The sequence below is a fragment of the Anser cygnoides genome, chromosome 5 (assembly GCF_040182565.1).
Source record: "Anser cygnoides isolate HZ-2024a breed goose chromosome 5, Taihu_goose_T2T_genome, whole genome shotgun sequence".
Lineage (NCBI taxonomy): Eukaryota > Metazoa > Chordata > Aves > Anseriformes > Anatidae > Anser > Anser cygnoides.
Genome location: NC_089877.1, coordinates 24,079,226 through 24,106,203, shown reverse-complemented (window position 1 = coordinate 24,106,203; position 26,978 = coordinate 24,079,226). Strand labels below are relative to the sequence as shown.

Below are 26,978 nucleotides of genomic sequence, written 5' to 3'. Positions count from 1 at the left end.
ATGATATCAAATCAGATTTCCTAACGGAAATGTAATGTATTGTGGCAGTCTTTCTTGCCATATTTTGATAAGACCTCTCCCTCATCTGCAGTGCAAATTTCTCTCTCATAGTATTTAGATACAACTGTGATCTGTGAAAATGACATGGATTATTATTAGGAACTCAGGCTATCAATCTTCCTTTTTTAGCAGTACAAATATAGTGTTGAAAATTATCCAGGAATAATTTTCAATGTTTTGACATCTCCAAGTCCTTTTAGATGAGCGCTGTAAAGAAGAACATATGTATCAATACAGAGGTATTTAATTAGGTGACAAAGATAAAACTCTATGTAAACAAGTGCAAGGTTATGCATGGAATCTGAACTACTTTGAAGGCAATTAGAGATTATAAATCAACTGTAACTTTTCTAGAAACAAACCTTGTTGTCAGTATCAATGAAATTTCCTCTATGTGGAAATAGGGTTTAAAGAAATGCTGTTATGACAGGCATATATTAGGAAAATTCCTTGGAAGTAAAATATTCTCAATTATATGCTATTGCCTAAGCTATGTTTTGGCAACTCCATCTTACATAGTGAATAGCACAAAAAGTAAAGATCAAAAAATTAATATTAAAATAAATTAAGATGTCTAGTTTCAAAAAGCTATATATACGGTAACATAAGAGCTATAAAAATGATTACGACTATAAGCCAGACAAGTTTTCTAACTGGCATATCTTAAATACATTGTACATTAAAAAAAGGAAAAAAAAATGAGTATCATTTTGCATAGAACAGTAATCATTTTATAGGACTTTTATAAAACTTATTTTAAAAGTGTTATACTAACTATATTGGATATTACACAAGGTATTTATACCTTTATACACTAAATAGGAAACATAGGCTTTACAATATAACCTAGGAGCATTTCTGTACTTTCCGTATTAGCTAGAAAAGATAAACTTTTAATCTAAGTTGACTTTGAAATGGTTCGGTATTATATTTTATATATTGTTTGTTAGATAGTTTTTGTAGAATTTGTAGATTTATATTCAGGAGAATTACCAGGAAAGACGAGATCAGAAAAAGAAATACAATACTTATAGGAATGATTACAGGAAAGACTACAAGATTGCTGTGCAGATACTATGAGTGTTCTGAAGATTTCTTAATTTGAATAACATCTGCACTGTAGTTGTGACACGGTAATAATCATATAAGATATATTAAAACTTGAACTGTTTCTGACTACAGGCTTTTATACTACGTAATATTAACACACTGACCACAGACTACAAGACAACAAGGTTGTACCACAATGTAATCGTATCAGTTCTGAATACATATACCAAATCTGTTTTTTCAATGAATTATTAAATTAAAATTTGAAGAAGATTCAATGATGAAATGGTAGTTAAAGAAAATACTCTGAACAAGTTATATGATGTAAATTTTGAAAGGTTATGTTTCAATTATAAGAGCACAGAGAGCCTTTGCTCCCTCCTTTCCAAAAGGTTTTCAATAATGTCATTTCTAAAGGCTTATTAGGAAAGAAAACTGCTACAGAATAATAAGAAAAGTCCTTACATGCAAAAATAATGAATTAAAAGGGAAGAGGGAAAGACCAAACTATCCACTCTCACAGTGGAAAGAGATCACTTATAGTATTGCATGCAGTGAGGAATCTGGAAAATGGGAGCAGACATCAGTGCCAATGGTTGTTATTTGGATGGTGATTGTTAGGCGATAAGGACGTGTGTCAGTGAAAAACCACAAAAGGGTCTCAGGACGAAGCAACTGCATAAAAGAAAGGCAAATGACATTCTATGTACAAAAATATGATGTACAAAGGAGAAAAACGATCCTAACTTCACACACAAATAATGGACTCAGAACAGACCATTATTTCACTCAAGAGTGAAATTTTGGATTATGATATCCGTAAAAAATGTTGGCTCAGTGTTAATAGTCAAAGGGAAAAATCAAATGTTAGGAATTTCTAAGAAGGGAATATGAAACAGAAAAGAGTATGACACTGCTTATGATGACATAAAAGATTTACTTGCATGTTTAAACTGTATTCAGCTCTGGTCACTTTGCCTCCGAAGGATGCATTAGAACTGGAAAGGATTCAGAAGAGACCAAAAGGACAGTTAAAGCAACAGGTTGGCTTCTATAATAAAAGAACGAATGTAAGCTTACACTCCTAAAATCTGGAAATGACTTGAGCTAAATGTCAGATGTCCGCAAAATCATGAAGGCATGGGAAAGGGACTCTCTTCTAACACAAGAAGCTTCATAGAGTAATGTCCAAAAATAAATAAAAGGATGTGGTGATTCTTTATAAATGCTCATTACTAAATAACGTTTCTGTCACCTTTGTACACATTTCGCTTTGTCGCGAAAGGGCTGGTAATGGGTGTATTTCTGAAGATGAAAAATCTGCAAAAACTCACAGTAATGCAAAGTGCCCTAATCACAGATTTCATCAGAACACAATCTACATACACATTAAATTTTACTTACACATGTACAATACAGACATTCAAGTTAAACACACAATGTTGTTCTTCCTGAACGCAGAGGCTTTTCCTCAACCATGACTTAGGAAAACAACAATAATTATACAGCCTGAGTAAGCTATTATTGAAATACCATTGGTATTTTATACATTGACAGACTTTGTGTTAAAAACATAACTCAACATATTAAGTGTAATTTAAGGGATAATTATTCAGAACATCAGATTTCATTAATCAGTACAAGGTCATTGCAAAATTGATCAGAACAGATATTATGTCTTCTAAGTCATTACACAAGAAGATAGAATTGAGGAATCAAGATTTCTCTCTCTGCAATAGAAGAGAGAGAACGTAAAGTATGCATGCAGAGAGGCAGAGTAGTATTCCACTTAACAATACTGGCAGGTTCTTCGTCTAGTAAGAAAGCTACCAGGAAGCTACCTTGCATTTCAAGAAAGTTGAAGTTATATTTTAAAATATAAGTCAAGCTGACATACTGAAAATTTAAAAAAAGGCTATAACTGTCAACAAAATAATAACTCTTCAATGTTAGCAAGCAGGCAAGCTTACATAACTACTTACACAAAATACAAGTGCACAAAACATAATACACTATAACTGTTTGAAGTTAACTAAAAGCAAATGTATAGTAGATGCTTTAAAATGTATTAAATATCCAATTCAATAACTGAAGTTAAACAGGAACATGTTCTGGAAAACAGTTATAGTAAATATATGTTCATATGCAGTCTGTAAGTAACAGTAATATAGATATTCACAATATATTTATGATTCAGTAAGACTTGCATCAAGACTTTGAAAGACTGAAAGAAGAGCGTCACAAGAAAAAGTTTGCACAAAACTAAGTTGTATAAAAGGACTGCTGATCAACATTTAAAGTATTCTGTTATACATACAGCTACCGATTTACCGGAGTATAAAAACAGAACAAAATTTTTTAATCTATTAGAGAACTTTAGAGCAACATTTTCATCTTAAAGTTAATTGTTCAAGCTCTGCATGGAATAACGATAAAAGACAATTTCTAGTGAAATTCCTGATTAAAATATATCTTGAAGATAATTTACAATACTTTGTAGAAAGTCAGTATATGTATGGCATTATGTTTTCTTTATCTAAAAGGTCACAAACATTTTGTTATCAGTTTCATCATCCTTACAAAATTTATCTGTCCAGTGTTACATAATGATAAAAAACATCAAACTGTTTTACATTAGCAGTAGTCATACATTTACCATCAAGTAGTTCCTTTTAGGTCAAAATTCTTTGGTGAAAACAATAAACCAGATGTGGCCAACTCCCCCAGAAGCATTTTCCTGTAGGCAATATAATTATTTGCCAATTAATTCTCTCTCTCCCTGTTTCACGCTCAATCTCTTCTTTGGGTCATGTTGGTTCACTCCCTATAGTCCTGCTGCACTGAACCTTAACTGCGATAAAGAATCAATCTCCATAATCTAAGCAAACATGTTCCCTGCTATTAAAATTTCTACACAAACATTCTTATTATATGATTCCTATAAAATCAATATTTTTTTAAAAATATTTTGTTATTTAGCTTTGGATGGGATGATGAAACAAAACTAAAATATTAACCTTTCTGCCATTTTATGAATGCTTAATGTAAAATTCTCAATTCACTAATATTTGGGCAAAACATATCTTTAGAATCTGTTACATTAACAGTTTTATAATGATCAGAGCTTAAAGCAATGCTAGCTTCACAAGTGGCAATCATTTATATGTCTTATAACTTAATTCCATAATGTTCTACTGATTTATTCTAAAATAATACTGTATTGTTATTTTAGAATATCATTATCAAGAATTATCAATACAAAATGTTTATCATTTTTATGTATTATACAATTTCCCTATTATGGAATTGTTATGGATCAACTGGATTCTGTTTCAGGTTTTAATGTCTCCTTAAACTCAGTGAAGCTTCACTCTGGAGTAAAACTTAATTTCCACAAGGTAAATCCAATCTCTCTGCGCTGGGGATTTTAAACAAGTGACTTATTACATTTTTTTTCTTTTATTTCTCTCAGTCCTGAAGAAGTAACACAGCTGAGAAACCATTCTAGCCTGTCCATCCTGACTAGACTTGCTTAATAAATATCACCAAATCGAGCCTTATTGAAAGTTGCAGAAATACTGCTCAGAGCAGAATTTGTTTAAAAAGTACCATTATAATTAATTATTCCAAGTCTTAATTTTGGCTAAGGAAGTTTTTTTTTTTTGTATGCCTGAGTCTTTATAAGCACACTTAGTTTTCAAGAATGACAGGCAGAAAGCAAACTTCAAAAAACAAAGCCTCTATGGAAATCTGATAAAGTCACTTCACAATGCCATCTGTCAGTATAGTGCTCCCATAGTACTTTTAGTAGCCAAATATTTTGAAGTGGGATGAACAAAGACATTAGAAAGGAAGAAGAGTTCTTTCCGTTAAGCTACAATGATTGTCATTCAAACACATGATTAACATCTTACACTGCACTGTACCAGACACACTGTTAGGAAAAGTTCTTAAGAAGTTAGCAAGGTACTTTATAAAAGCAGAATGTTCCTTCTAAGACATTTCCATGTGTACCTTCCCCTTAAAAAAAAAAAAAACCAACAACCTCCATGCGGTACATCTCTTCACCAATAGCAACAAGTCAACAAAGCCAAGACAGATGCATTTTATTTAACTCATTAAAATCATCTGTCCCCTAATGCCCAGACCTATTTCATGTAAAAGTTCCCATTTTAAACACTGAGTTTTTAACTTTTAAACTGTGTTGAAAGAAAAAAGTCAAGGAAAAAAGCGTAATTCTACATAATCCATAGGTTAATTTTAGATTTCAGAATGAATGATTTAATCTCTGAATTGTAAGGTTTAGCTTAAGTCTATTTTAAAAATGTTATAAAGTTACTTGAATCTCACATTTAGAATGTCCCCATTCTTTCACTGCAGTCTACCATAATGCGATAAACACAGGACAGTTTATTTTTAAATGCAGCCTACAATTTAGCCCAATACATATACATATTCATTAAGTCTGATCAATCTAATCAAAGATGTCCTTGAAAGTATTCTCAAGGAAGACATTAAATCAGCATAAAATAACTACTATAAGCTGCACAGCGGAGGGAAGAATGACAGTTACCATACACTGAAACAGTTCCTTCAACAAAATGAAAACTTCATATATTTCTAGAAATCCATTCTAAATACTATAACCTTACAAACTGAACAATGTATGAAAACATGGAATAGAAAATAAGAATATGTACCTGGTATTCACATACACATGCATATATTCTGCACTAAAACTGAAGTATTTAACTTCGAAGAATTGAAAATGCCTTTATTCTTAACATAAGACTAACACACTAAACAAAAAAAATAATGAATACCCAAATGTAAGAATTTTCATTTTTTTTTATAGAGAAGTATTTAATTTTACTTGTTCTGAATAGCCACTTTCCCAGTTTTACTACATGGCACTTATTAACACACAAAACTCAACAGAAGTCCACATAGCATAGCTTTCTGAAGAGTTTCACAGTTCTTGTATATGATCAATAATATCTTAGTAAGAAAAGTTTTATTTTTCTATGCACTTAACATTCCATTACATAACCACAATATAATAAAATATTTTAAATACATACACCAAATAATCCTTACAATTAAATCTTCCACATAATTAGAGCACCAGGACAAATATTCTGCATTTTTCAAAATACTGTCAAAAAAATCTGTCTTAATTTCAACCTTTAGTTTTACTGATGAGTTTCAGAAGTTGATTTAAGCCTAATTTTGATTTTATCATTAGCTGCTCAAGTTCATATCAAGATTCTTCTTCCCTCTCACTTTCCCCACAACAATGTCATGGCAGCAGATACTAATGAAAACACACAGTCCTACAAACTAACACAGATGAGATGGAACAAGATGTTTCAAACAGCAGGAAAAAAGAATCAGTGTTTAGAAAAAAATGTGTACATGTATGTAATGAAAAACTAGCCAGATATTTCAATCTCATTTTGCTTTCATGTCTGGTGTTTTACTCTGTAATATTGGGAAAGTGGTATTAACTCATAATTCATAAGGTACAGCATCTGTCTAGCTACAATATTTGGCATTTATAACTTCACAATCAAGACAGATTCTATGAATGGGTTTGGAAAAGAATATAAAATCTCAAACATTTTTAAGAGCTTTCTTCATGTAAGAATGAATGCAAGAGATCCTACATAGCTTGGAACAATTACAATTATTAACAAAGACTGCAAGTCAAATATTGTAAAATTCTAGAAAAGATGTTCAAGTATAGAAACCCTGGTAAGCAGAAACAACATTTTGCATTTGACAAGATACAGAATCATAAAGCAATGAAACTGAAGTGGTGTGATCAGAGAAAGATCTCAGTCAAAAGACTTTGGAAGTTGTTTTTTGAAGAAACAGAAGTTAATAACCTAGATAAGGCTCTGGTAACCTGTAAGGAAGAACAAGCATTTGAAGGTTTTTACAAACAAAGTTTAGATACATGCAATCTGAAATTTCATGGACAGGCTATGCAATTTGACACTCAAATTACTAGCCTTGAAAAGGAAGAGTAGGTTATCCACAGTAACCAAAATGAGTGAGAAAGAAGTGTCTGCAAAGAAAACTGACATCACCTGTAAACTTCTTTAATTCAAGTTCCAAATAGAGTACAAGAAGATGAACACAGTCAAGACAAGACGTCCTAAGAAACAGGGACAGGAAAACTAGATGTGTGAGCCATCACAAGAAACAAACAAAAAAACACAATCCTGACCAAATCCGTGTGCAAAATAACTTATATTAAGAAAATGAAGAATTTTAGGAAGTGAATGTCTGGCACACAGACTGAAATGAGATGACTGCAGGCAATCTACCAAATAATACGAGATGAGCTATTTGAAGACAAAGATACAAATGGATTACAATTTCTTGCAGTTGATCGTGACTACAGAACCTTACATCAAGTAAGTAATTGAAACGAAAGTGAGTATGTTGCGTACATGTGGATCAGGAGGTAGAACAGGGAGAGAAAGAGGGCAAGAAACAGTGGAGTCATACAGTTTAACAAGAGGAAATCACTAACTAATAGAACAAAAGCTGGAATGGATGAGCTTCAAAGAAGAGGAAGAGAAGATTAAGTCAATATTGGTATACAATATGCATTCAATTAGGTATGTGGGACTGCTTCATACAAAATGCATTAAAATTGCAGAAAATACAGGCATCTGTTTGCCAAACAACGTATAAAAGAATACTATCTCTGGGGATTGCAAATAGGAGAAATAAATGCACTAACATCTTCCATTTTACACTACAAGCATGAATTGGCAGAGTTCATTACATGGTTATAGAGCTGGTCATAGTTTTTCATGTTCATCTTAATTTCTGAATCACCTACAAAAGCCAACTAACTAAAGAAAACACCAGTATAAAACAGTTCCTTAATTAAAAGTTATTATTCAAGTTATGTATGCATTTTTCTAGAACCGTGATGGTAACTTATCCTGAAAATGTTTCATATTTTGGTAGTTTTACTGAATAACATTTCTATTATATCTGAAAATACATATTTTGATAGTGTCACTGCTGACCTTAAGTCAGTGCCTATAACAATAAAAAAATTCAGGCTCTCCTTTGACATTATAGAAGATTTTTTTAAAAGTACTTTTTTTTTAAGCTACAAAGTTTAAAAAGAAATCATAAATTAGATCAAGTCAAAAGGCTTAGGCAAAACAAAAACAGAATCAAAAGAAAAAATCTTGCCATATAAAAAAACTATGTAAAATCAATGTAACTATTGACTTGCCTTTTTTCCACTCATTTTCTTATTTTTACATAGGCATTATTTTTTAATCCCCTCTACTGAAGTTGTTCATCTGCTACTTGTATTATAGTCAGAAACATTATTTGGAGTAAGAGCATCTGAGACTTGTTTTTGTGGAATATCATATTAACTAGTGAAACAATGTTTAAAAAATAACAAACCTCAAACCCTATCAGAAACAAGAAATAAAATTATTACTGAACCTGTAAGCCCTCACAAAACAGAGTATGACAAAACATACAGTACTAGAAATTGTCGCACTATCAGATGTGCACTGCTAACAGTAATGAAAGCCTATTTAATCTGCTAATTTTAATGTGGTTGCTGATATGAACAAAAGTGGCATAAAAATGAAGAAATTAGACTTTAAACTTTGAAAAACAGAATAGGATGATGTAATATTAGAAGGAATTTCTCACAAGAATCCTGTGCTGAATTAGAGCAACTTTCCAGCGATATGCCATTTCCTTCCTGTGCCACTCCATACTCCCTGAAAATATATAAAACGGAATGGGTTTTACAGTAGATGGAGTCATCTGTTCAATTACTTTCTAGGCTTTATGATTCCTGAAGAGCATACCCAGAAAATCTTATTTCACAAACAAATAAATTTATTTTTGCTGTGATTCTCCCCTGTATGAACCATAGCTATAATTGTTACAGTACTGCAGACAAACCTGATGCTACCAAGATATGGTCAATGAACATCCTGGAACAACTGCTTGCAGCTGGCCCTCCATTGAAATACCTTTCAGAAACATCACACTTAAGAAGAATCACTCTAGAACTAGAATTTAATTATTTAATTTTTAAATCAATGGAATATCATTGACTTCAGAACTCTGTCGTTCAAGTCAAGCCCTAGGAAAAGACTAGAACTGCATTCCACATGGTGTGTCTGCTTACTATTAGACAGTATTTCAGCAAGCAACCTGCAAGCAACTCCAAAGTACCTTCTCCTTACCCTTATCAAAAAAGCAAAAAAAAAAAAAATGAAAATTTATCCACAGAACATCTAGGAATGCCTGGCAGAAAATGAATTTTGAAAACAGATCTAAGGCCCAAGTCCAACACTTTAGTATTTTTGTGTACCAATTTGGACTACAGAGACTTTAAGTATCAGTACCTTTACAGGATGGGAATTACAGCTGCCTGCCGCACTCTCCTTCCCAGCAGTATCAGCCAAAGCTCACTTTTCCAGTCTGTGATATCTGGTAAAAAATTGAATGGAAGGCCATGTCACTGCTCTGCAGATTTCTGAAACTGAAGTGTCTGCTTTTTTTTTTTTTTTTGCCTACGTAATGACTACAAGAACTCACACACTGTCTCTTCTGTAACAAGCATATCAGTTTTGAACTGAACCTCCTGGATGTAAAAACAACTTTCTTTTTGGAAATGTACAGACTAATGTCCTTTGCAGCTCATTGTGAAAACTAGTCAATACCAGAAAAACTCTAATGCTATATTCAGTTCTGAAAAAAAAAAAAGCCACCTTTGTTTTTAATCAGTACACCTACAATATCCTTGCTGAAGAGAAATGGAGACTTTTAAGCTTCCACTGCACTCTTGAACTACAAGACCACCACCAAAGGCCTTTAATTTATTCATCTTACTAATTGCTCATCCACCACAAAAGTGATGTATAGGATTGATGTATTAAAGGAAATTAAGACAAAAACAGAGCTGCTATGGGAGTATTTAAAGGTAAAATCAGATTCCACAATGGAAGACAATCCCAAAAGCAGAAGTCCTAAGAAGTATTCCTGACAAAACTGGGAAATAGAAATTACAGCAACTTTTAGATTTGTATTGTCAATCTTGAATTTTATGTAACAATTAAAAACTACATTTATCCTAAAAAATGTATTTTTTTTACATAAGGCTTTAACTACATACTTTGGAACCTTTGATATGGTAGTAGGGCTTTTGATTTTAGTTTATTTCTTGTAATATGAAGGAATAAAATAAACTGGTTCTTTAGAATAATTCTAATAACATTTTGCATTAAGTATATTACTAAGTTTTCTTGTTTGGAAGTTAAGCTCTTTGGTTTACATAGGAAAGTATTGTATATTATAGAACAACAACATCAAGAATTTTTTTTAAGTAACAGTTCTGCCCCAACCAGACATGAACAAAAGCACAGGAAAATTGTATTTTAGGGCATTTAACAAATCCAAGTAATCTCCATGAAAACAATACAAGAGTTATATAGCAAAAATTCAGAACTCTGTCCCAGACTTTTGCACGTATATGTGCATATTTGTTCATTCTATAAATCTTCTTTTCAAATATCTATCTTCAAATTTTTAAACTTTGAAAGACGTGGCAAATGTCCATGCATTGAATTCACACAAAAATGTTATTGATGTATTTGCAATATAAATTGAACGCGTCAGGACACAAGAAAAATATTTGGAAAACTTGTAATAATTCTTACATCAAGAAAGCTGATAAAAGATGCAGCTTTACTTATTTTTAGCAAAGTGAAACCACTCAGACTGTTGCATTTAAATGAACAGCTCAGATTCTATGGGCTGGGGATTTCTTCATTTCCAGCAACAGCTTTTGGACAGTTCTTTTCATGACAGCAAAGACAAAAGCCTTCTCAAAAGTTGCAAACAAAACACATTTTCTTTTCAGGTATAATAACACATATACAATATTTTAAGGTCAGGTGCAAGTGGGTGTAAATACTATTTATTAATTCTACAAGTTCAGTAAATCAACTGAACATTTATTTTCCTTTTTTTTTTTTCTTCATGGTAAGGAAAGTTAGTTCTCTTGGTAGAAAAAGCAGTAACAACTCAGTATGACTACCAGTACCTTCTCTATATTCAGTCCAAAAAAAAAAATGATTACTGTGGACTACTGTGACTATGAGATACACAGTTGGCTTCACCCTTCGCATTAGCTTAGGTGTTCTATAAATCCTATCAATACATATAATCCTCAAACATATAAATGTTCGTATCTAGATTTTTCTCTTAAGAACGCGTTAAAAGTATGAAGAATATTTTTTATGCAAGTTTATCTTCCATTTAAAAGAAGTTGATGGAACTGATGGAAATCGATGTCTGGATACCTTGTCTGTTGACAGGTAACACTGCAGGACTCTGTTCCCAATGGTGCACACACCATAATTTAAATATATGAAGTGCAAGCCCCCAGTTTAAGTGTTTATTCTGAAGCTTAATTATAGTTTTCAATGAAACATTGACTGTCTACGGCTAATTATTTTACTAAATGCATAAAATCAATGCACTGTGTCAAAATGGTTACTTCTAACAATAAGTTTAAGTTCATGAAAAGAACAAAATATTAAAACTTAAACTTCACAGAATCACAGAATCTGGTTGGAAGAGACCTCCAAGATCATCTAGTCCAACCTCTGTCCTAACACTAACAAGTCCTACACTAAACCATATCACTAAGCTCTAAATCTAAACGTCTTTTAAAGACCTCCAGGGATGGTGACTCAACCACTTCCCTGGGCAGTCCATTCCAATGCCTAACAACCCTTTCAGTAAAGACGTTCTTCCTAATATCCAACCTAAACCTCCCCTGGCACAACTTTAGCCCATTCCCCCTCGTCCTGTCACCAGGCACGTGGGAGAATAGACCAACCCCTACCTCGCTACAGCCTCCTTTAAGGTACCTATAGAGAGCGATGAGGTTGCCCCTGAGCCTCCTCTTCTCCAAGCTAAACCACCCCAACTCCCTCAGCCGCTCCTCATAAGACTTGTTCTCCAGACCCCTCACCAGCTTGGTCGCCCTTCTCTGGACTTGCTCGAGCACCTCCATGTCCTTCTTGTAGCGAGGGACCCAAAACTGAACACAGTACTCAAGGTGCGGCCTCACCAGAGCCGAGTACAGGGGGACAATCACCTCCTTAGACCTGCTGGCCACACTGCTGCTTATACAAGCCAGGATGCTGTTGGCCTTCTTGGCCACCTGAGCACACTGCTGGCTCATATTCAGCTGCCTATCAACCAGTACTCCCAGGTCCTTCTCTGCCAGGCAGCTTTCCAACCACTCATCTCCCAGCCTGTAGCTCTGCTTGGGGTTGTTACGCCCCAGATGCAGGACCCGGCACTTGGCCTTGTTGAACTTCATACAGCTGGCCTCAGCCCATCGGTCCAGCCTATCCAGATCTTCCTGCACAGCCTTCCTACCCTCGAGCAGATCAACACACGCACCTAACTTCGTGTCATCTGCAAACTTACTGAGGGTGCACTCGATCCCCTCATCCAGGTCATCGATAAAGATATTAAAGAGGACTGGCCCCAGCACTGAGCTCTGGGGGACTCCACTAGTAACCTGCCTCCAACTGGATTTGGCTCCATTCACCACAACTCTTTGGGCCCGGCCATCCAGCCAGTTTTTAACCCAATGAAGCGTACGCCAGTCCAAGCCATGAGCAGCCAGTTTCTTGAGGAGAATGTTGTGGGAAACGGTGTCAGACGTCTTACTGAAGTCAAGGTAGATCACATCCACAGCCTTCCCCTCATCCACCAAGTGCGTCACTTGGTCATAGAAGGAGATCAGGTTCGTCAAGCAGGACCTACCTTTCATAAACCCATGCTGACTGGACCTGATCGCCTGGTTGCCCTGCAAGTGCCGCGTGATGACCCTCAAGATAATCTGCTCCATGAGCTTCCCTGGCACTGAGGTCAAACTAACAGGCCTATAGTTCCCCGGGTCTACCCTCCGGATTTGCTACAGATTCCCTTCAATACAGCTGTCTTGAAGAAATTTTATGACAAAACAATTCAGGAAGGAAAAAAGTAAATGCTTGGGATTCAATATGTACATTGAGGATTTTAATTTAATGTTTGTTTTTTTTTTGTCTTAAATTCTAAAATTTACAAAAATAATTCAAACATACCAGGAAAAACAGAGAAGACAAACACACAAAGAAAAGAAGGAAACATCAGATAAAGAGCTTGAAAAGAAGCAGAATGTTTTGTTGTTGGTGGTTTTGTTTTAGAACCATGTAAATAATCACAACCAAACTGTTTCTTAACCAATCAAAACCAGAATAGGCAGCATATACTGCTGAAGTCATATTTCTGAAGTCACATTTCAGCTGTTACTTAACATTAGTGCTAAATTAATGCCTTCACAACCAAAACAATTCCTCTGAGAGCTAGATGGTCTTACTGAAATTTAGTAAAGAACAGAATGCAAAAATTCAGTGTATTTACTTTTTTTAATGTACAATTTTAAAGTACAATTCAATATAAAAGATACAAGAATATTTTAAATATTTTTAAATTAAACTGATTTTCTTCCTATGTCTTTTTTTTTTAACTTTAGTGACAAAAAAAGGACAGTTGTGCAGTATTTTCTGCTTCTTAATTACTAAAATGGAAACAAGAAAAAGACATAAAATCTACACAAACTATGTGAATGTCTAAACAGAAAAAAGGACAAAAATACTGTGAAATTATTTGTAACAATTACTTTCTTCATAATTAAAATGTAATTAAATAGGAAATGTTTCACTTTGTTAATAAATTCAGTCAAAATTCTGTAGAAATAATTTAGATAGTATTCAAAAGCATTTAATTTGCAAAGAAAATCCTACTTATATTTACATACACACACACATTTCATATGTTTTTGGAAAGGTCTTTCAGTAAACTTTTTAAACTAAGCCATCTAAGTCAAACAACTAAGCTTAATTACAAAATTAAATCGTCTTAAAACATACAATCAACAAAAAAATTAGACAATTTAGTTACCAGCTTTAAGTAGCAGAAATTTGTATAGTACACAAGTCTTGAAGCACCTGTCCAGTATTTCGAAAGAAAAAAGTGACATTATACAAAAACAGCTACCCTGTTCTTCCAGAATCCAAGGCATACACAGCATGTTCATTTGTAATCTGCCTTAGATAACAAACCCTATGACTTGACAATAATTTATGTAAAAGGCACTTTTATTTTACCACTTGAGTATAACAAGACATTCTCTTTAAGATACTGCAAGATGTGGAACTAGATTTACAATATTGTTGAAAAAAAATGTTCTTTTAAAGACACATTAATAACATTTTTTGCTTTAGTATTATGTTGTACTGTAGTCTTCTGTACCAAGTTAGAAACACCAGAGATTATATATTTTTAAACCTTTATCACTATGTCACGTACTGGAGGACAGCAAACACTAACACCCTTATTGTCCTCCACAATAACACATTCTAAATACTGGCAAACAAGACATCCAATTGAAGGCAAACTAAAACAAAAATAGCTTATGTTCTACTACAACATGCCAATCGTACAACAGTTACTTTTCACAGTCAGAAGGGCTTGTGTTTTAGTTTAATATCTATTCCAATAACAAAATCAAGAACTTCTGTGCATCCGTAAAGTATGTATCATATGCTTACGTAAGACTGAACCGTGCAACATTTGTTTATTTATTCTTTGTTAGACCACAAAGCTTTCATCGGCTGTTTGGGGACATAAAATCGTACTTCACAGCATATTTCATAGAGAAAGTGCATGCAAGTACACACAATGCAGACTATAGTCAGACAATAAACTAAAACATAAGTGAGGCAGATGCACCTATAATATAAATAGGGATGCCACCCAGCCTCAGTAGTAGAGCTTTAAAGTCTCAGTAGAAAATCCTTGGCTAACAAGTTGCAACAGTTTAAAAAAAAAATAAAAAAAGTCTACAACTAATATGGCAAAATAGCCTAGTAAGTCTCACTGTTTGGGAGATGCTGGGAAGAGCCTTTTATTTAGTTAGCTTTTGACAGGAGGACACTATTAAGTTGAGGAGGTTAGGGAAAGACTATCTGACTTTTTAATGTAAAATTTCAAAGACGTATCCCCATTGAAATAACTACAAATTATGTTGGCTTCAATTGCTGGCAAATGACAGCAACCTTTCATTAATGGCAAAGAAGTTTAATGAATTTCATAATATTGATTTTAATGAAGCAGAAAACATAGAATTTATGAAAAGTAGATTTGATTTTTGACAACTTAACCTGTATCTCAATCTTAATGCTACTATAAATGAAAAAATAAGAAAAAATGTAACAAAAGATAATGACTACCTCTGTCCACTATAAACTAGTTCAATATTCTATTATACTTTGAACTTGGACTACCACTGGTCTATCATTAGTAGGTAAGAGGTGATCTGGTGAGAAAATCTTATTGCAATTCAGGCTGAATTAGCTCACACTACTAATACTTTGAAGACTACCTATAAGACTATTAACTATTATTAAATATCTGTAGTAAAATACTTTGTCAAAATTGAAAAAGTCATAATTTCTTAACTGTTTTATCTGGCATTTTGATAACTTTCCAATTACCACAATTTGGTACCCATGGACTACATTCAACTGCTTGTTATTAATCTGGACAGCCAAAGGAAAGCTAAAGCACCAAATAACCATTTGCTTATTTTATACTAATCACCCACATAGCCACCCCTAAACTAGATTCAAGGACATTGTTAAAGCAGAATGGGAAAATTAGATTACCTTTAAACATTAAGAACACTTAATTGTCAAGAAAAGCATGGAGTTCTTCATGTGTCAAGGCTACAAAATGTGAGTAATAGCAAAGAATGAATCATAGATAGGCTGCTAAGTGTATCAACCAATGATTATATGCAAGGTAATTATGATCTTGCTACAGAAGCTATTAAAAGACACTAGAGTTGATAATTAAATAGTATATTACAACCCTCTGAAGGACAACCTTGTCAATATTAGTTAATTCAGGAAATAAAAACATCACTGTTTGAATGAGTCTTTTCATTTGTAAGCAGAAATAACTGATTTTTTCTATATAATATAAAAAACAGAAAAATATTCCTGTAAAACAGATTTACTCAACACTAATTTATAAGACAATTATAACACTAAATTTTAACCATATAAGATTATCTGAAAGCACAGATTGTATTAGTTGACATACTTTTGATGTATTAAATACAGGGGTTCTTCAAGACATGGTTAATCCAGGTGCTAGGAAGTCTTACAATCAAAACTAGTGTTTGTTTGTTTTTTAAGTTCTGTTCTTTATGCAGACTGAAATCATATATAAAACCTTTTCTCTATGAAGTACATACTGTTTACCATATAGGCGCCATTAGGAAGGTGAACATTTACTGCAAAGAAGCTTTTATCAGGCCTATTTATAAACAGGAAAGCAAAGTTCATACACCGTTCGGTTTGAAATAATTCTTACTCAGACTGTTCTAAAGACACTCAGAAGCCAATTGTCCTGTAAAAATTTGGCTAAATACTGTATTAGCTAGCCATCCAGTGTTCCCACGTAGCCCTAGTGATTCACAGAATCACAGAATCACAGAATATCCCGAGTTGGAAGGGACCCATAAGGATCATCAAGTCCAATTCCTGGCACCGCACAGGTCTGCCCAGAAGTTTAGACCATGTGACTAAGTGCACAGTCCGATCTCTTCTTAAATTCAGACAGGCTCGGTGCAGTGACTACTTCACTGGGGAGCCTGTTCCAGTGTGCAACCACCCTTCTCTGTGAAGAACCTCTTCCTGATGCCCAGCCTAAACTTCCCCTGCCTCAGCTCAACACCATTCCTGCGGGTCCTATCACTGGTGTTTACAGAGACTAGGTCCCCTGCCTCTCCACTCCCCCTCGTGAGGAAGTTGTAGACTGCGATGAGGTCCCCCCACAGCCTCCTCTTCTCCAGGCTGAACAGGCCAAGTGACCTCAGCTGCTCCTTTTAAGTCTTCCCCTCTAGGCCCTTCACCATCTTCGTCGCCCTCCTCTGGAGGCTCTCCAACAGCTTAATGTCCTTTTTGTACTGTGGTGCCCAAAACTGCACACAGTACTCGAGGTGAGGCCGGACCAGCGCAGAGTGGAGCGGGACAATCCCTTCCCTCGACCGACTAGCGATGCCATGCTTGATGCACCCCAGGATACGGTTGGCCCTCCTGGCTGCCAGGGCACACTGCTGGCTCATATTCAACTTGCTGTCAACCACAACCCCCAGATCCCTCTCTGCGGGGCTGCTCTCCAGCGTCTCGTCGCCCAGTCTGTACGTATAGCCAGGGTTGCCCCGTCCCAGGTGCAGGACCCGACACTTGCTTTTGTTAAACTTCATGTGGTTGGTGATCACCCAGCTCTCCAATCTGTCCAGATCTCTCTGCTAGGCCTTTCCACCCTCAACCAAGTCCACAACTCCTCCAAGTTCGGTATCGTCGGCAAATTTGCTCAAAACACCTTCTAGTCTTACATCCATATCATTTATAAAAACATTGAAGAGGACTGGCCCTAAAATGAAGCCTTAAGGGACACCACTAGTGACCATCCGCCAGCCAGATGTGCCTCCATTTACCACAACCCTTTGAGCCCTGCCTGTCAGCCAATTGCTCACCCATCGTATGATGTTTTTGATGATTCACACATATGATGATTCACACTGCAAAATGTAAACACTTTCAGAACAACAAGATGGAATTGTTTGCTCTCGAGATAATGAAGCTTTAATTAGATTATTTAAAAAAAAAAAAGAGTCATAAGTTTTTGCAAATTGAATGTAAGTTTGCAATGCAAGTTATACATCTATGAGCATCTTACTGAGAACAAGAACATTTACTCAGGAACAGGTGAAGCAAATAAAAAACCACAAAGATTCCTCCTCCCACCTCTAAGTTCATGCCACACACTAATAAATAGCATTTCTCACACTTAAAACAATCATAGTTGGTCACTATAATTTACTAAATCTAGGCAGGAAACAGTAGGTTAACTATTATAAAATGCAATCTTTTCAGCAATGCAAATGTTACTGTGATGATACAACTCTCTACACTGACTTTACACCATATACAGAGTCAAATTCAAGGTTGTTGGCCCAGCATCCAATCCTTTACAGATGCTTTTAAGCTACTGATCTCCTTAATAATACAGTTTCCAAGAAATATAAAGTAGCTGACCAAATGTGGTAGACAAACTGGAGTCTCATTAAAGAAACAAAACAGAATTCAGAATTCATTAACTACATATCACAGACTCAAAATTAAAATAAAAGTCTTGACATGGGACAACTATTTTCGTAGTCATATTCTGACGAAAAGATATAGAAGAAAGCTTAATTTTGTTTCTTAACTACTAAAAGGCACACATCGACTACACAGGGAAGGACTTTAAGGTTTGTCACCAACTCAGTAGGTTATAAACAAAAAGCAAACAGTACAATCACAAAACTTTAGTGTTCAAATGTGTAAGATAGTTCATTTTAAGATGATCCTATATTAATCTTCTAATAACTTCACGAAGTAGCTATTTAATGAATTACCTGAAGCGGTAATTCCAGTCTCATTTTCATTAGGCTTAGATGACTGCAGCAAGAACCAAGGCAACCACCCACAACCACTCAGTAGAGAGTAAAAGGATTCTAAGTAGTACACAAGAATTCAGATGGAGTGGAACAAGTGCAAGTCTAATAGTTTAACATAGATGATAATAATAGGTTTGCAATTTTAAACTAAAGTCTCAAAGATTCTACCTACTTCAGTTGCATTAATCTGTCTCATCAGCCAGCACTACTTGCTTGCTACATAGCTGTGATTAAGAAAAGTTTATTCCAATCCACATCTTAATTTCTTTAAATAACAGAGCAAACACTGAGGTAATTTAGCTCAAAAGTTGTGATGATTCAACCACCTACCACCTAAAGCAGGTAGTTTCCCGAAAAGACCAAAACTGTAAAAGTAAGAGAAATTATCTACGTAGATAAAAGTGATAACATTCAAGTTATCAGTTAACTTTCCCCAAAATGAGAAATGTATTTATTAATTAGGCCTTCAGTACATTTCACTACAGTAGTTATCAACATAGCTTCCAAACAGAGATCCATTGGCATACTGCTATAAAGTCTAAATGAATCCTCAGTAATTACCACTGGCCAAGACAAAGTGACATAAACCTTCAACACACCAAAGACTTAACTGATCAAAACAGGATGAGTCAACCAGAGAAGGTAGGACATTTTCAGACCTCTGTAACCACTCCAAAGTACTTAATTAGGATAAATCTATTCAGTATTTGCAGTGTAACATATGGAAAATTTGTCACAGTAAAGTTTGATTTCAATCTGAAGTATAATTAATAAAAATTGTATCCACTACTCAGAAATTATGTCTTTTGGTGCTTTAAGATTTTCCCAATTACAGTTACAGAAATCTAAACATTATACTGCAATGGATTCTGAAGTTAAACTTTTGAGTTTCCTGAATTTAATTTCTCTGAAGAACCTTTCACCACTGATACACTGATCTCTCTTGTTGCTAATCAACTGAGCATGATTTTTAACCATCATCATAAAAAGAAAATAAATGTGTCAAACTATCAATAGTTATAAATGAAAGGTTTCTTCATGGTATATTGTATGTTCAATACAAAACAAATACCACAGCTTGCATTACTTCCCAGACTTTGCAAGCCTGTAATTCTGGTGAGTGGGACAGTAGATCAGTGGCAGATGCCTGGTGCTCCCTCTGCCCTAGGAGTTTGTGATTTAGATTATAAATCCTGTTTTGCTTCTTCAAGGGCAATGAGGCCAAAAATCAGGCCCATGAGACAGTCACAATACTTGCAATTTTGCACTAATATACTGACAAAAAATCAGATATTGGATTCAAGGGCACTTTTTTTTTTTTTTTTGCTATAAGTACACAAAGTTTCTTCACATACAAAACTGGATAGTACTAACTAGATGCTGAAATGATCTTAATTTTAGTTGTGATTTGGCAGCTCTGATATCAACACAGAATTTAAAGATTTCAAATAGAAAGATACAGAAATAGAAATGTAATAGAAAAATATAAGTTTCTGTAATAGAAACATACATGTTTGTGAAATGGCACAGATCAACTGCTGAAATTACTTTTGGATCTCTTACAAACTTCAGTTCTATTTCAACTTCAGTTTCAAGTTTAGTAACTCTGCAGGTCGAGCAGGGACTTTAAATACTTTAATCTCGCATTTGCTGCTAAAATTTGTCAAGTTCTTAGACAAAATTAAACAATCTACATAGAAAATATAGACTGGTTCAGAAGGATACGCAGACAAGCAGCAGTGGAGGGGAGGGGCACACAGAAAAGAGGGCTCTTCTACATAGTCATCATTACTGTATCTTCCCCTCTCTTCAGAGATATTCAAAAATTACATTACAAAGGTTTTCTATAGTAGTTCTTCTATAGCAGTTCTGCTGTCAATGTAAGATCTCAAGTATAGAAAGACTTCATCGCTCCTTTAAATGCAGCAACTTTCTACAGTTATTTTCCATCAGTCATCTAATAAAACAGTAGGAGATTTTTTAGTTTAATCAACAATAGATTAAGAATACAACATTAATACTGCCAGAAAGACTTTCCTTTTTAATTCTCTGCATATAAAGGAAACAAATAGTTTTCCTATTTTAAGCAGTTTTTAACAGCTTCTGAAAGTCTCCAATGGGACTCTCTTAATAGCAAGCTTCTTCAAATGGCTGTGCACCTATAGTCCATTCTTTATAAACATGCAGCATCTGCCCCAGGGGATTAAAACTTCTAACCTAATTTTTGAAGTGATGTGAGACAACAATACACTAAGAGAACTTTACCATCATGTGGGAATTAGTCTGGATACAACTTATTCTGCAAAACAGATGCTGTTCAGACCATGGTTTTGGTATACGCTTTTAACTAGAATCTTACTTTTGTCTTAAGAGTTACCCCTCGTTCTCTTGCTTTTGTAGGCTGCTTTTCGGAGTGGAAGCTCTGTCGCAAAAACTGTCTCCTCACAGCCAAGTAAAGCTAACTGTTACCCTGTAAGCATTAAAAAACACTTTTTTTATAATTACTAAAGAACGCTTTTAGGAGTATATCTAGACAGTGTTACAAATCAACAAATGGGGATCAAAATTACACATGAAGAAAACACACTATGTCATGCTTTTATAAAAACATACTAAATATACATATTTTAAGACCATAAAACAACTTTGTAAGAAAATAGAGAATTTAATGATTTTTGATCTTTCCATGTATGTACATCATAAAAAATAAGAAAAAGAATTAAAGCTAAAATTTTACTTCTATACTGAACTTCATCACTGCTAAATATATGAATGAATGTTTGGTGGTTTTTTTTTTTTTTTTGGTTTTGAAAACTTATTTCAACCTTTAAGAAACAAGTGAATGTAAATTCATAAAATCAGCCATCATAACAGTAAAGTTCTGTGTATCAAATTAAACATATGGACATACATGCTCAATTCTAAATTAAAACTGCACCTTATCCTGTACATGCATGCATGTAAGAGAGAGAACATGAGCAAGAGACCACATGCCTGTGCATCTAAGAGGGAGGCAGACTATACAGGGCTGCTTACTAAAAATATTCTCCAAGCTACATAGATGTAAAAGAAAAGGTGCATTACCAATACATATTGAAACTGCAAAATTTTAAACACAGCATGCTGTCACTAAAAACTACGCACAAGTATGCATTAATATCCTCTGTGAAACCAAACAAAAATATCGGCAAATTCATGATCATTTCTGACTTTGTATAAGCATTTTCATTCATGCTGCTTGTACAGAAAACATTTAAGATGGAACAGAGAAGTACTATAAACGTAACTATATACTAAATAGATAAGTACTATACATATGTATTTGTAAAAAATATAACTTTGAAACAAGAACCAAGCCCAAGATATTGAGCTTTCAATATACCGAGGATTTCTTCTGATTTGTAACTTATTTCTTAAAGTCATCAATAAAATACCATGAAGCTCCTCTACACTATATCAATTCCACAAGAGCAGGCTCTCAAATTAAAAACCTACTGCCTTGCTATTTTCATTTAGTCAACTTTTTTAAACCAGGTGGAGGGCGTAGGGAGAGACTATTGTTCTAGCTCCTATTTATTCACACAAACTGGTCATACTATCTCAAAAACTCAACAGACATTAGATTATGTAGGATTTTGGTTTTTTAAAAAGAAAAAACTTTTTCCTCTCTTAAATGCAACAAAAGGACCAACATTTCACAGTAAAATCTAAAATAACAAATGTAAAAGCAGTCTTGCCTTTACTGATGTTGCAGTCCATACTCCATGCAAGTGAAAAATAATACAATGCTATAAGCATGAGGATCTAATTCATACTGAAAACATATGAAAGGTTCTCGCTAGCCAAACAGCAGTGGACTATAAATGCAGATAGGCAAAATCAGAGTTAATGAAAACAAAATGTCTTTCAGATAAAAACACGGAAAATTTAACTGCATGCACCTTACAAAACAAGGTGACCTAAATCAGAGTTACACATTAAGATATTTTAAATGGTACTTATCTGTGGTAAGTACTTAAAACTAACAACAAATACATGTAATATAAAAATAAATGCAATGTTAATTTACAATTTCAGGCCTTTTTTTGTACAGAAGAACACATTAACTTCCTTAAGTGAACAGTTCCTTTGAAATGGGGATGTGTTAGCTAATTGATTTTTCAATCTCAATCTCTTTGCTCCTCTGCTAGTATTCAAGCATTAAAAATATTTCTGAAACTGATGCAGGTACAATAGCAAATAAAACCTTTATGTGCCTGAAATTCTTGCCAATTTAGCTCCTTTTTAAGTGTCTTACAAATTATTACAAATGATTCTCTGATCTTGGGATTTGTTGAATATTTTTCAGAAATGAGCTAAAAATAAGTCAGTGTTAAAAAGTAAGGTTGCCAGCTCTTTCATGGTCCCAGAAAACGAAGAGGAAGTTGGCAGGATCAGCTCAGCTCCACTGTGCTCCTGAAAAATATAAAATACCAGTGTCCACTGGATCATTGGGTCCTTTGCACTCTAGTACTATTTATGAAAAAGATTTTGGTGATGACGATCGTAATGGTTCTTTAATATGGAGTAGGACAGATTTGTCAGTAGGTGTGATATTTCCTTTTAGGGTTTCATGCCCTAAATATGTATTATTTATAAATTGAGCGAAAGCAGTGCTTTGCAAAATAGTAAGCATACTAGGACCTCACTTTTGGTTATTATTACCTAGATAAAGATAAACAGTTAGGAAAAAATGAATTTTATTAAAATTAAGAAGTCAAGACTGTATATACCTGTTTTATTCCTTCTTTATTTACTGAAAGTGACATTCTGAGTGTTAATCTCACATATACACTAGAAATATCTAATTGAAACAAAGGTTGAGAGCCTCCAAAAGGATCATAAAAATTCTCCCCTCACAATGCAATCAATAGTATAATTCTTTTGCTAGAGGCAAATATAAGCTTAATAAAAACACAAAGCACTGGCATCTCACTATTAATATCTAGATGTGTTAACTAAACCAGGACTTCCAAAACATCCATGGAAAAGTTAGAGATGACATCTGTAGAAGTCCTGCTGGACAAGTCCTCTCACAACTGGAATCAAAACTGAAACCGTATCTGTTACACAAGTCAAAAAAACTTTGCCAAAAATTTTTAGCTTAGAAAAAATGGCCTTACAACAACAAAAAAATATAGGTTAGGGTTATAGGTTAGGGTAATAAATGCTTATTACTCTGTACCTGTTCAGCTACTGTCAAAGCAACAAAACTGCTCCTGCATGCAGAAGCATACAGATTCAATAAATTTTGTAATTAACCACCTTCCTAGCAAACTCCATTAGTCTTCTATTTACTCAAAACTGGCCAAATTTTGTTGTGACCTAAGAAATTTACCTAAACTCAAACAGGTTAGTTTTTTAAAAAGTAACTAGAATCTATAAAAATAGTTATCTATGTTACTAGGTAACACAGTGATTGCTATGTAACTTAACAGAGTGCCTATTAAAAGCAAAAAGATCATTGAGAAAATAAATATAGTTTGCATACATACCTCACTACTCAATAAGACGTATAATATATCCTGTTAAGATGCTCAACTGCAACATAAATTTAAAACCTGGACTACAGCATTACCCCGATCAACAGTGAAAAGCAGGTACATATACCAAGCAAAAGGAAAAATCACCTTAGCTACTGATATTGAACTTCATATTGAAACAGCCTCAATTTCCATACCAGCACTAAAATACTCATGTATAATTATCTTAAGATTCTAATTTGATTTTAAATTAAGTTTTACTATTGCAAGAACATGTGCCACACTTCAGTTCAGTCTACAAAAAAAAGTGTTAATCCAACCCCTCTCATCACAGTGCACCAACACAGATACAACAACATGAATTTCTAAATATGCAAAATAAGTTCCACAGCTTGCATATTCTTCTGCAATTCCTTTTTCAGTATCTGTCATGGGAATGCCAACAGGTAGATAACAGAAATGTTAATTAGAGGCTGTAAACCTAATTCCCAATACACTGTGCAAATTCTTGTTTACCAACTGCAAACAGATGCTTTAGCAGAATAAGAAGTTACATTGCATATAACAGGTTCTTTACTTAAATTCATGAAAATGATTCAATGTAAAGGAAAACGGACTAACCATAAACCCAAAAGGTTTAAGAAACAGGTCATCTTCTAATTTCATTCTATTGGGTAATTATAGCATTATAATAGGCAACAGCTCACTTCGATTTTGATTTTTCCAACTTCCACAAGCATCGTACTGGGTGAAATCTTCACCCCCCACTCAATAACAAAATATCAAGACAGCTAGAATTTTACCCTATAAAATAGTCTTGGCACTGTTTAATAGCTTGAGTAGGGTAAAGATAAGTACAAATAACTCTATGAATCCTCTCCTGTAACATTTTCTCAAGGAGGAAAAATAAAAAAAAATAAAGGGAAGAACACATTTTATATCAAAAATAGTGAATGTCACAACATGGAGAATAATTACCAATAATTACCCATAGTTTATGCCTTTAAGCATTAATAGAAAGCTAACTACAACCTGTATGAATTAGCCTCCCAAACTACTTCCAGTTTACTGTCAAGGAGCTCCAGTTCCTTCCTCATTCTGTAACCTGAGTACCAAGTTCCTGTGTCAAGGTCTGGAGCCCCCAGCACAAGAAAGATGTTCATTTGTTAGAATGGATCCAGAGGAGAGCCAGAAAGATGATCAAGAGGTTGGAGCACCTCTCCTATGAAGAAAGGCTGAGAGAGCTGGGAATGTTCAGCCTGGAGAAGAGAAGGCTCCGGAGAGACCTCACTGCAGTCTTTCAATACTTAAAGGGGGGTTATAAAAAAAGATGGAGAAGGACTCTTTACTTGGGTACATAATGATAGGACAAGGGAGAATGGTCTTAAACTAAAAGGCGATACATTTAGACTAGACATTAGGAGGAAATTCTTCACTCTAAGGGAGGTGAAGCACTAGAACAGGTTGCCAAGAGAAGATGTGGATGCCCCATCCCTGGAGGTGTTCATGGCCAGACTGGCATGGGGCCTTGACCAACCTGGTCTAGTGGGTGGCATCCCTGCCTGTGGCAGGGGGGTTGGAACTAGATGATCTTTAAGGTCCCTTCCAACCCGAGCCATTCTACGATTGGCTACAGAACAAGGAATTAGGAAAAATATTGTAAATCCAAAAAAAAAAAAAAAAGATGATTTCTAGAGAGAAAAGAAAAAAGAATGACAAGCTATTAGGGCAGTTCTTGAACAGATGTAAATTCCTTTCCATGTTAAAAATTTTTTCTGCTGCTCATAATGCTGATTTTTAATTACAATGAAATTCATGATGTTCTATGGCTTATAAGACCTTTAAGTTAATTATAGCTTAGTAAAAGTACAGCTATTTTGTCCATTTCTTGTATATCTAGTAAGATATACAATACTGTTGCAAAATATTTTTAGAGGACTTTTCATTTAAGCAAAACTTGTAAATCCAATTTTAAGAGATACTGAGATACTGCAACACCATTATAACAGCAGCATTTAATTTTACAGAGCACAGATGAACACAAAAATATCAAAAGGTTGTATTGGAACAAAAAATTATAGTTTCAGAAAATCATAGGTCAAACAGAGTACACATATGGATGACAAAAGGATTTTTTTTTTTTTATCTGCCTTTTTTTTGCAGGAAGCAAAACAGTGATGAGAAACTTATCGATACAACTTTTATACCACAGAACATCATTACCTATAACATTCTTTACTTGCTTGAATCTGAGACCCAACAATACTATTATGGAAAATGAATAAGCAGTCACTCACAGGAGGAAGTTTGTAAAAGAACGTAAGAAAGAACAGAAAGTTTTTAGCAGTACAAAAAGGAATATATAGGAACAGCATAGAATGCTTTCACAAGGCTTTGAAGTTTTCACCTATCCACTACTGAACTTTTTAATATAATAAAATTTCATATGAGAAACACATGGCATGTCCACATCTGATATTTGGTAGATCGCAGATACTATGCAAGGGATGCATATGAAAGCAAGGCATGAGTTGCTTTCAAGTCTGACAGAAGTTGACAAAGAATAGGGTGAAGTCTGCATCCAGTTATGACTGTACCTTTGAAATTCACCAACATTTTTTTGTTTTTGTTTTTTAAATATTTAGGTAGGTATACATAACATTTCATGTATTTACCACTCACTTTGGTGCCTGGTAAAATTACGG

General features: G+C 34.4%; 1 protein-coding gene across 5 annotated transcripts in view; it reads right to left on the bottom strand.

The window, feature by feature from the left end:
* Positions 1 to 26,978, bottom strand: part of NOVA1 (NOVA alternative splicing regulator 1) — a 159,806-nt gene that overhangs the window by 95,587 nt on the left and 37,241 nt on the right. Inside the window, exons 1-4 of one of the 5 annotated variants that reach the window (XM_048058849.2) lie at positions 22,489 to 23,189; positions 21,111 to 21,221; positions 9,519 to 9,603; positions 8,812 to 8,882 (exon numbers count right to left, since the gene is read on the bottom strand). The exons of 3 other annotated variants lie outside the window; for them this stretch is intronic. The gene's annotated coding sequence lies outside the window, so the exon portion shown is untranslated. Of the gene's footprint in view, positions 1 to 8,811; positions 8,883 to 9,518; positions 9,604 to 21,110; positions 21,222 to 22,488; positions 23,190 to 26,978 lie in introns of those variants that run through there. One more of the 5 variants, XM_048058852.2, reaches the window with a different exon arrangement.